The sequence below is a fragment of the Martes martes genome, assembly GCF_963455335.1.
Source record: "Martes martes genome assembly, chromosome: 11".
Taxonomy (NCBI): domain Eukaryota; kingdom Metazoa; phylum Chordata; class Mammalia; order Carnivora; family Mustelidae; genus Martes; species Martes martes.
In genome coordinates this window covers 4691008-4705201 of record NC_137899.1, presented here as the reverse complement: position 1 = coordinate 4705201, position 14194 = coordinate 4691008, and the positions used below count along the sequence as shown (strand labels likewise).

At 52.5% G+C, this 14194-nt stretch overlaps 1 protein-coding gene across 4 annotated transcripts in view; it reads right to left on the bottom strand.

Moving 5' to 3' along the window:
- The window catches only part of IKZF1 (IKAROS family zinc finger 1), a 94093-nt gene extending 80276 nt beyond the window's left edge, over positions 1 to 13817 (bottom strand). The window contains exon 1 of one of the 4 annotated variants that reach the window (XM_080818585.1): positions 13761 to 13817. The gene's annotated coding sequence lies outside the window, so the exon portion shown is untranslated. Of the gene's footprint in view, positions 1 to 8246; positions 8790 to 12297; positions 12595 to 13760 lie in introns of those variants that run through there. The other 3 variants (XM_080818586.1, XM_080818583.1, XM_080818587.1) reach the window with 3 other exon arrangements.
- Positions 13818 to 14194: the final 377 nt, after the last annotated feature.

Genomic DNA, 14194 nt, shown 5'->3' with positions numbered 1-14194 from the left:
GAAAAATCTTTGTCATCTTTGGGCGGCACGAACGTGAGGTTCTACTCAGTGAAGGCGGGCACAGGGTTTGACTGTGGCATCACAGACCCATCTTCAAACGGCCTGTGTTGAGTGGCGAGACAGACGGCATTATTCGAATCTTGTTGTGACAAATCCTGGGCTAACACAGAATCTGTAGAATGTTGACTTAGACTCTTCTCGCCATGCAAGTGACATATTTTTTTACAACTTTTTTTTTTTTTACAAAGACAAGAAAATGCCCATAACTTCCACACACGCAGAGCTTTTTACAAAAACAGGACACTAAACATATTCCAAATGGCCTCTTATAAACTATTTTTTCATTGAATCGGTCACGTGTCTTTTTATTTTGCAAATCTACATCAATGTCCTCATTTCAGTGGCTACACACTTCTCAGCTGAAGGACTGATTTATCCGGTACCCTAGTGTAGATCCAAGCTATGTGCAAGTAGAGAACTACTGTTTCCTAAGGCCCCCATCTTGGCTCTAAGGGAGAAGGTGTCCTCCCTCGAGGCACAGTGGGGACCCTCTGCGGTTGAGGCCAGGACACAATCCATTCCCACCAGGTTCCCCATCATGCATCTGCTGGTTCACGTGGGAGATGCGACAAGTGCCACAAAGCAGAACACAGATGGTCCGAGGCCCAGACCAGGCTCTTCTGGGTGGGAGAACCCTTGTCCTGGGCAGTCACCTGGCTTGTGTGTCCGATGTGTCCTTTCCTGGAAGCAGCCCCCCTAGCCCCACCCGGCAGCCTCCTGGACACTCAGGACGGTACTGTGCTAGGGGTCAGCCACACCGAGCAGAGGACCGTGAACTGGTGTCAACGTGCCTGTTCCCATCCTCACTGAAGGTCCACCCACGACCTCCCCCCCGCCCCCCGCCAACCGTGCGGAACTCCACTGGGTGATCAGCACCACTGAGATTTCCAATCACACTCCCAAATGACCCTACTGCATGTGGGTGTGTGGCTGTGCCGAGAGGGCCCCCTTGCTTGGGGAGACGGTTGCTTGTCACCACTGTGCTGACCTTGATAATCTGGGTGTAGGGCCCACCTTCCCAGGCTGCGCTGGGCCCTGTGAACGCTGCGGCCTGTCCTGCCTGCCATCACGCAGGGGGCGTGGGACTTGACAAGCTCCCAAATTTTCATCTCTTGGGATGACTTTGTGGTAAAAGTAATGGCTTTTAGGCAAAGACCAAAGGAATAATTTGGCAATGGGAAACTAACTGAGGGAAAGGAAATTCCACCCCCTCCGAGATCCGAGGTTATAGAGGGACATCTGTGGGCGTCTGGGAAGGGACAGCAGGACACCACACCGTCCTGGCCACCGCGTGCACGACCCAGGCTCAGTGCTTATTTTCAGGCAGTGTTTACCGAGCTCTCGTCTCCCACGTGGCGGTTGTGTCCAGTGCCGAGTGGAGAACCCTGTGCGGGCTGGATATCATCTCCACGATCAGAAAGATGAGTTCATCACACGAGTGGATTCACAACCTTTTCAAAAACCTGCCCTTAATCAAAAACCAGGACCACAGAGATGCCAGAGGCAAGGAGTATTTCACAGAAGTGAACTGTGATTTTCTCCCCTGCACGGGAAAGAGCCCAACAACTAAAGGCCAGAGTTCCACGGATCGACAGGGCAGAAAACACAACCTCGGCAAACACCTGTCACCTGGGCGGTTCCCACAGCCCTGAAAGCTCTCGTTTCTCTGGAGCCGGCAGTTCTGCATCTCGCACACGGGAAACAGATGCAGAGAGGAGCGAAGGCCAACGTGACGGCGGCTGTCGCTGGCCGCCCCTCTAGGGGCGCACACTGTCACAAGCCACTGCCCGCTCATCTCCCACTCTGGAGCGGGCATGGAATGGAACATCTCTTCCCATCTTTCCTTCTGTCTCCTTCATCCCTCCTCCCTCCCTCTCCGTTTCTGCCTCTGTGTCGGTCGGGTCCTTCTGCTCCAACAGGACTTTGCTAGTGTGAGCTCAGTGGGGTTGGCACATCAGTGACTCCAGAAAGTGGGGGACACAGAAGATTGAGCCAAAGAAGTGAGAGACAGGAGCAAAGCTAGCCCAGGACCTCTGTGCTTCTCCAGCAGCCCCGCTGGAGAAAAGGGGTCTTACTTCCAGTGCTATCCCTGGTGAGCTTCCCTCAGGACAAGAAGACCCTGGAAATACGCTGCCTCCCTGACCCTATCCTTCTTTCCTTCTTCCACACCCACGAGGGACTAGGACCTGGCTGTCTCCTAGGAAGAACCACCCTGGGCAGTCGTGGTTCTCGAGTCAGGGGCTGGGCAAGCCTCCAGGAGCGTCTTCACTTGTACCTGCGAGCAAGCAGGTGGACCCGAGAACAGCCCTGAGAGCCAAAGGAAGCCCCAACGGCCACTGGCAGGTGCACGGGGCTGGCGGCGGTCCTCGGCCCTCCTCACGAGACCCCGCTTTGTCCTAAGATGAACACCGCTCTTCACAGCACTTGCTATGAGACAGCAGCGCTCTCCCAAACTTCTGAAAAGGTGAATTGGAATTAATGAAGTTTAAATGAAAAGCCAGACGCCTGTCAAGAACCACACCTCGATTCCTTTCCAGGCGGCCCGACGTCATGGCTAGCCCAGCACCGCCAAGTGCACAGCGGGCTAACTGGCTGTGAGCCATTCCCTGGGAGCACCCAGCCCCTCCATAAGATTTACAGATCTCAGCTCTCTGTGGTTTAAACAACACACACGAAAAAAAGCCGTGTTTGTACAGCGGGATGCTGGTAAGATGCTGTCCTGCCTGTTCAAAAGTTGCAAACAGAGTCCATCTGAAAAGTACGCATCACACACAGGTTTTTGTGACTCTGAGTGGCGACAGCTGTTAGTGAGGCTCATCGTGGGGATCACTGTGCAACGTACACAAATACCGAATCATCGTGCCGTATGCCCGACACTAATAAAATTATGCTTCAATCAAAAGAAATACATAAATACCGAACAGCAATGCCTTTCCTCTCCCCTGAGACACATGGTCATCTTCTGTCCAGCGCTATCTCATTTCTTAAGAACTTTATATGTGCCAGAAAAAGACGGCGAAGGAATGGATACTGGTCTTGGCTGGTTTTATTTAAGCAACGGACTACGGCATTTAGCAGGCAAACTGCAGAGAACCACAAGACCGTCCACGCTGTCCCCCTCGCCCACTGCTCTGTGTGAGGGCCTGGTGCAGTGCCTGGCGTGGATCTAGGATTCAAGACTCATTTGCTAAGTGTGTACCTTTAATCTTCACGATGAAGCCATAGGAGTACGATTATTGTACATAATCTGTATGTTATTTCCATTCGATGGAGGGGAACGATGGAGGCCAGCCGCGCATCAGCCCGGCCAAGGGCGCGAACTAGACAACAATGGAGTGAACTTGAACCCACAAGTGCTCAACGGAGACGCACTCTTCACTCCACCACTCCAGCCTGTGCGAACCCCTCAGCCCAGTGCCATGGTCCCAGATTTCAAATGGGCAGTGGACAAGGAGTGTGGACAAGTTACCTGTGTCCTAAGAGAAAAGGAGCGCGTCCTTTGTAATCCTCCACAAGGAAGGCAACTTTCATCACAAAGCTTCTCCAATAAAGTTAAAGTCTCCTTATTTGATAAGGTGCATGCTATTGATTTTTTTTTTCCTCCCCGACAAGTGAGGTTGCACCAGAGTTCCATTTTGGGGTTATTCCCTTATACACTCAAGGATGCTTGTTTTGAAGGGGCTGGGCACAGGGGGAAAACACAGGCCAAGCCTATAATCTATTTAAAACGCCTTAGGTCACAGACCTCTTTAATGAAACCCATTATTCCTGCCCAGAGAGAGCTCTTTCGTTTTGCAGATTGGTAGATTTTATTTTTGCAAATCTATCATATCGCTGTGAATTACACGGTATCTTAAAAAAAAAAAGAAATGTTCCAAGAGAAAGCTGAAGCAATTGGCCAGGTCTTTGTGTCTGGTGAGGGGGACCTTATAGATTTTCCTAACAACTTGACAAAACAGGTCGGGAGAACATAGAAACTTCTGGGCACTCTTATTTCATTTCTGATTCTTTTCATTTTTCAAAAATTAGCTGCCAATCTACACATTTTCGTGATTATTCCACAGAGCATTGCTGGCGCAAATAACAATGAAAAACAAGATTTCAACAGGACAGCAGGGAATCCAATTTGGCTTTCCGACGGCTCCCCTCCCCCATACTTAACTGAGCCACAGAAGACGCCTCGAGTGGTTTGTTCTACAGCGAACCTGCTTTCTGAGGGCAAATTAGCTCAGATGTGCAATTCTGTCCTCACAATTTTTTTTTTTTTCCTTAGGGGCAGGAACTGATATGCAAAAGAGGAAGGGTCCGGGGAACTGAGGAAGCCTTTTCAAAATACAGCTAAAAACCGTGCTGTTTGAAAACAGTCTGAGTCAAGAGATATTTAGTACAGGAGGGAAAGAACGTACGAATATCACTAAATGGCATCACGGAGGCCCCGTCTCAAAGTGAGGTATGAGAAAGATGGGAGATACTGAATTCGACATTTCTTTCTTTCTTTTTTTTAAACAGAAAAGGCAGAGTTAGAGACATTTACCCTCAGCACAGGTCGAGAAAAGGATTTCCAGGGGCCCGGGAAGGTCCCGGCACCATGCATTTCTCTTATGCAGAGAACAGACCTCTCGGTAAAGACCACCTTGCTCCTAGACGGTAGGCTCTCAAAATACCCGTCAGTTCTGTGTATGCAGCCACCATAGAAGAGACATACATAGTCAAAGATTTACATACACGTTTATAGGACTTTTCCTGATTTTGACTGTCATCATGGGCCACTTCCTAAGCAACTTCCTCAAATATAAATGGCTTTTTACACTTCATTTCATCACTTAAGTCAAAAAACCTAAGTTTAGAATCATTTCCTTCTACCCTCTTCCCGGTTTTAGAAGACCTTCATGCATGGTCAGCAGCCATGCAACAAAAATGAGACTTAAACATCTTGAAAAAAAATATATATATATATAAACTGTCCCCAAATAATGATGGTCCCAAAAGTGCTGATGGTTTTGTCATTTATTATGATAAAGCGAGGAGACTGCAGAATCCAGGCATAATTTTGTATTCCAATTTGTGTGAAGTGTCGTTTTCACTTTTTAAAAAAATGCATAAATACAAAGTTACAATATTCACAAAGTGTTTTACTCAGCAAGACAATGGGCTGTTCTCACAAAGAATACAGTATATTATCCTGCCTTCTCAGCAGTGATTTCACTTAACATATTAGCAGATCCCCCCCAAAAAAAAAAAAAAGTAACAAAACAAAAACATATTAGCAGATCCTTTAGTGGGGACATGTGAAAGCTCAAAATTAAAGCTGAACATGAAAATCCACTCATAACATTCCAAATACATATATATATTCCAAATATATATTCATATACATACATATATATATGTGTGTGTATATATGTGTATATATATATATATATATATATATATATACACTTGTAATTCTGGGCCTTCTATAAGGTCATTGGGATATTTTCTTTCTTTCTTTCTTTTAAATTTCAGGGCTTGTGTGAGTTTCTTTGGTGAAAGATCTAATTTATTTAGACCCGAGAAGTACAATTCTCCAAGTCTTGATAGGAACGTCCAGTTGTCAACAAATCCATACAAATATGTTTATTTCCAATAACTGAAAAGTCATTGCTGATTCGACCGACCACCAAGAATAATCTGCTAGTTACTACTAACCTTTTTTTTTTTTTTTCCATTTTGGATAAGTCTCTGTTGTCTGGTTGGTAGTGAGACAAGATCTACAAATCTAGATACACACACAGAGAAAATGTGTTTCGGGGCAAACACGCCCCAGGATTCCTCATTACCCCGTTTATCTACCTCTTATTCCTTGCAATGGAAAAGTCTGAGTGGGGGGGGCGGCGCCAGTAAGACGGGAGGTTTCATCTTGGCTCCAGAGAGGGGGCTGAAGACAGACACCCTGATGACCGGCTCCCCCCACCCCACCCCCACGACGAGCACACGGCTTCCGGGCCAACAGGAAATTCTCCCTGCAATATGTGTGTTCTGAGCTCCCCAGTTCTACCAGCAACACCCTCAGATCATCAACTAAAATCACTTGAAATAAGGTAACCTCATGAAAATGACGAAAAATCCTACGGTCACAGTTTTAAACTAGGTTCACAGAACACAGAAATGTGGTCTCGCAAATCAGGTTCTCTGAATCCCAGCCCAAGCTCTTACTAGAACTCTGGGATTCACCTTGTTCACCTGAAACCGTCCCCCTGAAGTCAAACCAAGCTGTTTTGAGAAGAGTAAAAGGGAGGAGACATGCATTCGGTAAGTTACCTGGTAAGAATGACTCCTCCGGCAATATGCCAAATAATCATGGGCGAGAGCACTACGTGATAGTCTCAGGGGGCTGTTTCAGTTGGAGCAAATTAGCAAGACAAGTTCTAGATTTCCATTTTATTCTGTGAGAGAGAGCTCAGTCTCCCTGTGCGATAGCCCCAACCTGGAGGGCTCCCGAAGAGAAAACACCCAAAACCACAGAACGAAGGACATGGTCCACATGAATGCAACATCCTGGTGGGTTTGGGGGCCCCGCCCCACCCAACATTTAGCCTACAAGGTCCTCATGCGGACCCGGTGGGAGGGGGGGTGCGGGGGGGAGAAAGCTTACAACTTCCTCATTTGAGGGGCCACAGAAGTCGGCGTGTGTTTATTTGTAACCTCGCAGAGAAATGCTCTTGTCCGTCAGAGGGCAAAAGAGAGGAAAACTCATTGGAAACGCTACCATCCGATTCCCTGGCAGCCCTTAAAGGAGCCTAAATTATTTATTTTCAATGCTTCGCTTTAAGTATTTCGCCGTCGCTGTTCAGCAAGTTTCCTTTCTTTCACAAGAGCCCAGGCTGCTCTAAACAGAGCTGGAAATTCTTTAAATGCAGGGAAATACAGACAACTCCCGGCAGAAGCAGGAACACACGTGCAGAAAAGCACTAGAAATTTCCAAACCATTTTTAAATGGTAATTAATGGCCTTATCTCTAACAACCTCAGATAATTAGCAGGGTGATTTTGGTTGAATGAAGTGGGATACACAATTTATCAATATGTTTTCACTGTGGATCTCTTTGAACATCATTTTAATTTTCCGCCCCTCCACAAAACTCGCCACAGAGGAGAAGGAAAAGGTCACTTTTTCAGGCTGGAAAGTGGGGCTCGCACCAGGGGGTCGCAGGCTGCTCTCTCTCTTTGCCTTAAAAGCACAGGGAAGGGAGGATGTTTCAGTGTCTCCGAGGCAAGCTCATAAAAGATCAATTCCTCATTTTCATTTCTCCTAAAGATTCTAAAGCAAACATTTCCCCCCTCTCCGGGGGGCCGAGGAGGGGTCTTTTGTGCTGTTTCATGGGCTCCAGCCTGACCAGGGAAAATCGGATTCCACAAGAGAAATTCACCCCAAACGGGTGAATCAATATTCCTCGCGGAACTCTGCGCTTCAGAAAAGGACTCTGAGCCATAGTGCTCCATTTTAAATAGTTTCAAACTAACAGAAAACGCTTTAGAGGGCTGCTATCAGGATGATCTCCAAAATGGAGCCTGAAACTCTCTGTCGGGCTGTGTACGAGCACTTAAACTGTACTTGATGCCGTTCTTAGTTGTTTCCATGGACTCCCAAGGCAACTTCCCCTCCCCCCCCCACCCCACCCAGAGAAAGGAGGAAGAGGGAGAGAGACCAGGAGGGAGAAGGAAGAGCTGGGAAGGGGGACGGAGGACCAATGCTGGGTGCCCCCTCCCCACCCCACTGCGCCCCCCTACCCCGACCCCCCCCACCCCAGCCGGGAAGCGCCGCACCGTGTCCGTGACTGCTAACTTTTGGCGCGAAAATGGCAGGAAGAGAGTCAGATTGCCTTCAGCAGTGAGCTGATTGCTGGAGAAAAATGAATCATTGCACACTTGAGTGAGAAAATATGAAGAAGGCACTTTTCCACTAATTAGGCCCCATTTTAGGCAATCCGTTAAGCCGTGGCCCCGTGCCACCAGCCATCAGGAGGTGGGGCACGGGACAACCCGAAAGCAGCGCGTGCCGCCGGTGTATAATGATGCTCTCCATCACCCAGACAGGCTGCGGAGGGGAGCCGGGCCGGCCGGGCGGGCGCAGGCCACCAGGAAGAGAGGCCACGCTGGCTGTCCCCGTCTAGTAAGCGCGGCAGAGAAAGCGTGCGTGGCACTCACCAGTCAGCCCGTGCCTCCCAGGGACCGCGGGCGTGCTGCCTTCCCACACCGGTGCCGCTTTTGGAGGACGGGGGTCTTCGGACCCTGGGTCGCGCACGCGGAGTCCCCTCCACTCAGCCACCTGGGGAGGCCCCTGCTGCCCCGGGTGGCAGGCCAGTAGGCCCTGTCCTCTGCCACCGCCTTCACACTCCACTGGGGCGGAGAGAAAGGTGGAACCATTTGCCAAATATGCAAAAAAGGAGGGAAGATAGTTTTCTCTCAGGAAAACACGGGCAGGAAGGGAGCCTGGGCTTCCTGTGCCGACCGAAACGGGTTCCGAGATTATTAGGACGTCTCGTTTGACAGGCCTGTGGTGGGGCCAGAGCTCTTTTAGTCAGCAGGAATTGCGAGTTCCCCAAAGGCCGACGTGGCGGTGGCCGTGGCCGTGGCCGTGTCCGTGGCCGTGGCTGCGGGAGAAGGGAAACAGGGCCAGGCCTGCGGGCCCCCCACCTGCGACTCTGGGTTTTCACCACTTTTAACAGTTTGTCGCCAGGCGGGTCCCTGAAGACACCTGTGGGTCCCGCCTGTGGCTCGCAGTCTGCTCTGAGAAGGACACAAAGCCAGTGGAAGTGAGGAGGACGCCGTCTCTAGGGGCGCGGCCACCACTGGCGCCCTGTGGGCCCCTCTCAGGAGGGACCCCCAGCGACACACACACACACATACACACACACACAAGCGGGGAGTGGGGCCCTGCCCCACCCCTGCTCAGGAGCGTGTGCACTGCGTCCTTTGTCTGGCTGTGTTTCACGCTGCACGTTTTGTCACGTCTGAGAGAGAGTTGTCAGAGGAGCATCGCACGTTTATAAACGACATCCAACAAAAGCCATCCCCGGAACGGCACAGAAGGGGGAAGGATGGGAGCGCGTATCCCGGGAACGGCAGAGAGAGACCCCCGGGTATGAAGTCGGTTCTTAAACTGCCAAGAACGCGGTAACACCTTGGGTCTCCAGAAAGAAGCCGCTGGAGTCTGGTCTGGGGCACGCCGGCCCCATTCCTACTTCCCTCCCCATCTGAACTTTAAACACGCGCATGTGTATGTGTTTCACACCCGTACTCTGCAACACAACCTCTCTAACATCTAGATCACACGTGCACCTGTGCCTGGTGTGAGCCAAACGAGGACCCGTCTCAAGGTGTAAACAAGATCGAGGTTCTCCTTCTGAGAGCCTGAGAGGGTGGGTCACTTGTTGCTTTTACATCTTGTGTTTTGAGGACACGGAACGATTGCACACACCCACGCCTGAGGGGTCCCAAAAGAATAACCTACCGACCCAGGGCAGGGAGAAACCTTCACGGCCAGGCCAAGAGGTACAGCGTCTCATGGCCGGAAGCAGGAGTCACAGTCCCCCAAAAAGCGGACAGGCTGACAAGTTCCCAAGGTTGCCATAGAACATAAAGGGGCTCTGTGTGCTCTTTGTGAGTTGCCTCCCTGAATCGGTCTCCATCAGGATAAGTCAACAAAACCCAACACTTATCTCATAGTGAAATTGTTTCATAATTACAAAGATTAGAGGGGCAGGGAAACACACACACACACACACACACACACACACCACACATATGCCATGAAATGGTGCTATCCTTGACAGATTCCGGGTTAACAGTGTCAGGCAAACACCCAAAGGACTCAGATCATTTACATCTACACTCAACAGTATAAAAAGGAAAATCCATCCTGCTTTAGTGAAAGGTAAAAACCAACCAAACACACAGAACCTAAATGGAGATACTTTATTACTCAGGTTAGGTTTGTGCGATGTGAAGACTCTTTCCCACCCTATCCCCCCCACACCTCTCGCTCTGTGCCCTGTGCATGCTGTGTGATTCTGTGTGTGTGTGTGTGTGTGCGCGCACACACAGACTCAATGAATTTCTTTATTTCCTGTATCTGTCAATGCACACATAATCTTGACGTATACACAGAACACCTGTACACGTGGGGGGCAGGGGCGTTTCATCGCAGGGCACTCTGTAGACAGTGTTGCGTCAAATTTACAAAGTTTGACATTTAGGTTGACAATATGCTGCCAGAGGACCCAAACATGAAATACACCAATCCAAATGAAGGGAGGGGAAAAAACAAACAAACAAACAAAAGAACCACCATCCATCCTCAAACTCTTAAGTCCCTAGCCAAGTGATGAAGGCTCAGTGGACCCCAGCACCATGGGGCTTCAGACGTCCTGGCCAGGAAATTCACTAGGATCTTAGTTTTTCAACAAAGAAAATGGTGCCAAGGACAGCCTCAGTGTATCCTCTCTCAAGAGACCACGGACCAAGTTCTTAAAAGAATACGCAAGCATGCTTTTTATTTTAGGGACCCACAAGAATAGGACAAAACCCACTTGTATTTAGGGACCCACAAGCTCACCCCGTGAGACCCAGCTGATGAGCTCCTCTTGCTACCATATTTCTGATTTCTGAGGATGTGTAAGGATGTAGCCTTTCAATTAAAACACCGGTGAATGACACCAACAAGCAAGCATGCTGGGGTTTTTAGAGCTCCTGCCTTCAACTACCACCATGAAACAAAAGGGGAAGAAAGCATGACCCTTTTAACTCAAGCATCTGCTCTGGCCTCCGCTCTGGGGGACTCCAAGACCGGGAAGCACATTTTTTTGTCACGTAAAAAAAGGTATAAACACGTATGTTCCTGGAAAGTTTTGAAATCGGATGCATTCCATCCAACCAGGAGTGTACAGGATTTTAAAATGTGGCATCATTATCTACATCTGTTCATACAAGTTATTTTTTAAACATGTTCTGCATATTCTATGATGGAAGCAGGCAATCCTGTCACGGCTTTTGGCACTGTTTAAATTTTTTGCCACATACCAAATAACCTCATTTGCCACTAAAACAATTCTGACATTTAATATGAAAAAAAAATCTGGTACTTTTAAAATTCCACATAAAAGATGGGTCCAAGGAGCCTCACCAAACCTCTTCAAACAAAGAAACAAATTCACGAGGCTCCCACCATTTCCTGTAGTTTCCTGTCTCCTCTCAACTCAGAACCAAGTGAACCAATCCTTGCAACCATTTCAACTTCTATGAAACTTTAAATGTTGTCCAGATTAAATATTTTCAACCTCCATACATTTTTCTCCCTTAACCGAAGTTGACTTGGCTAGCAAGCAAGTATTCGTTCAACAGCAGTCTGTGTCTCCAAGTTTAAAACAAGGTACCTGGGAGCTGAGGCGCACAGTCGGAAGCAGGGTGGGAAATGAGCGGCAGGCAAGCTTGCCTTGAATTCGCTCTGGGCCGGCTGCAGCCCAGAGCGACGACGGGGTGGGGGGGGGGGGACTGCTTCGGAAAGCTGTGCATGTCCGATTTCCACACGCCACACTCTGTGCCTCCGAATTAGAAGGGGAAAAACCCATCTCCTCTTCCCCACAATTCCTTAAGAACCACGGAGGACCCTTGGCGATTTTTTTTTTTTTTTTAACATACATTGCAAATCCAGTCGCTAGTAACCTGATGCCTCATTACCAGGGAGTTTAGAAACCCGATAGCCAAAATCGCAGTCAGCAGAAGTCCTACTAACTTTTCAAACCGGGGTAATTCTTCATCTTGCAGAAAGCGAGTTCAGGCACGATCTAATTATTTTACAGTATAAGCAAAATGCTCTCACCCCAGAAATAAGAAAGGAAAGCTCTGTACGAACGACTTTATAAAGCCTGACTTCCGTGAGCTAGAGGCAGGTCTATACGGTGTAAATGTGAGTGGGGCTAGAACGTCCCCCTCACGGTGACAGCTGGGCGCCCCACAAGCGCCCCGCTGCCGGCCCGGCCCTGCGCCTGCGGTCGCAGCACAAGTTGGCGGAGGCTCTGACAAACTGGGCGCTCTCGCCCTCCGCGGAACCGAGAGGCCGACCCGAGCGAAACCAGGGCTTCCGAATCGGACCGCCCTGTCTTCTCAGTCTTTCCTTCTCTCTCTCTCCCTCCTCTCTGTCCCTAATCCACCAGCTACCCGGAGTTTTCCTATTGAAACTCAATTCGAAAACACTCACGTGGATGTGTGCGTCGCACTTTGGGGGCCAAGACTGATCCTCAGGCGCGGAGAGCAACCTCGGGGCCGGGGCTCCCTCTGCCCTGCCTGGCTCGCCCGGGCCGGCCGCCTCGCCACCTCCAAGGTCCCGCCCGGGCTCGGCGGCGCTCGGCGGGGACCCAGGGACTGTCGCCGCAGTCGCCGCCCCGGGCGCGGGCCGCGCGTGCACTTGTTAGAATGCCCTGCTAACTTGGCCGCCGAGCTCTTCCCAGCTTTCTTTCACAATGACTTCCTGAAGTTGCTCACTCGCATTGTTCCCCATTTCTCCGCCGCCCTCCCCACCCCCCGCCGGCTCCGACCCGGCTTTCGCGCTCGCGCCGGCCGGCTTGCCCCGAGCGCACAGCGCCGCCCACGGGCCGCGCACCTGGGCCCCTCCGCGCCGCGCCCCGCGGGCCGGCGCCTCGCCACCTGCGGCCGCCCAGATTGGCGGCGGCCGGAGCGCGCGCCCGCCGCCCGCGCTCCGCAAACTTTGGGGAGGTGCACTCCTCCGGCCGCGGCGCGACCGGCCCGCAGCCGCCCCGCCCCGCCCGCGCGCACGGCCCTGCCCTCGCCCGGCTCGCCGCTCCGGAACACGGAGCGGGACCCGAGCGCGGTGCGGGGCGGCGCGGGACTCGGAGAGGGCGGCGCGGGGCGGCCGCGTTCAGCCGGGCGCGGAGGGGGACTCGGAGCGGAGCGCAGAGATGGGCGCGGGACGGGACAGGGACCCGGGCGCGGAGCGGGGCGCGGAGCGGGGCGCAGAGCGGGACGCGCCGCCTCCGTCCCCGCCCCGCCGCGGGATGGCCGCTTCCCGCGGTGCCATCCGACCTCAACTCCGGGACCGCGCGCACAAACTTTGCCAGGGCGCGAGGCTGGCTCCCGGCCCCCAGGGCCGCCGGGGCGGCGGCCGGCGCGGGCCGTACCTGCTGGCACCGCCGCCGGCTGCAGCCCGCTCGCCCGCGCCAGGCCCGCTCGGCGCGCCGCCGCCACCCCCACGCGCAGCGCGCCCGGGCCCTCCCCTCGCCGCCGCGCTTCCTCATTCCAGCGCCGCATCGCTCGGCGGCTCCGCGCGGCAGGTGGCGGCCGGCTCTCTGCGCCCGGGACCCGGTGGCGGGATCGGCCGCGGCGCCGCGGGGCCCGCGCTTAACCCTTGGGGGCCCGGCGCGTGCGGCGCGTGCGGGGCAGCTGGAGGCGGGAGCCGCGCTGCCGGGGCCGCTCGCCCGGGCTCGGGGACCCTCGGGACGCGGGACATCGTGAAGCACTTTCCCCCGGTGACTGGGGGCGTCCACTGCCCGCCCAGCTCTACTTCCCTCGAACTGGGGCCACTGGGCTCCCAGGTTCTGGCTGCGACCCCGGGTGATGAGTGCCCACCCGAGGGGGTGGGAAAAGTTGATCCTCCGCAAGTGAGGGGAAGGTGCAATTCATTTTCCCAGACAACCAATGGAATACCTCTCGACTCTCTTCCCTCCCACCTGCTCAGGCAGCAGTTAGGATCGCGCCTTCCATCTGGCCTGTGTGCACACGCAAGTGTGAAGGGACGGCTGCGGGAGGAGGTGGCACCAAAGGCAATCCTGCAGCCTGGTACCGCGGCTCTTGGCACCGCAGACCCCTCCCTCCCCGAGCCCTGGAGCTCGCGTGTGGAGGCGCCGTGTGGGTCTCGGCTGAAGAAGAATGCGGCTCAGACGGAGAACCTCTCCGCACTCTGCGAGGAGCCCATCATCATTCTCACGAGCCGGGCCCCACCCCAGCAGGAGCCCGGCGACAGTGTTCAATGGGAGCAGAAGCGGGAGAACTGTGAATTCCATAGATTTGCCCTGATCCCCCTTGGGCGTTAAGGGAGCGACAGGGGTGAGTGAGCCGCTTCAACACTCGTGCAGGCCTTC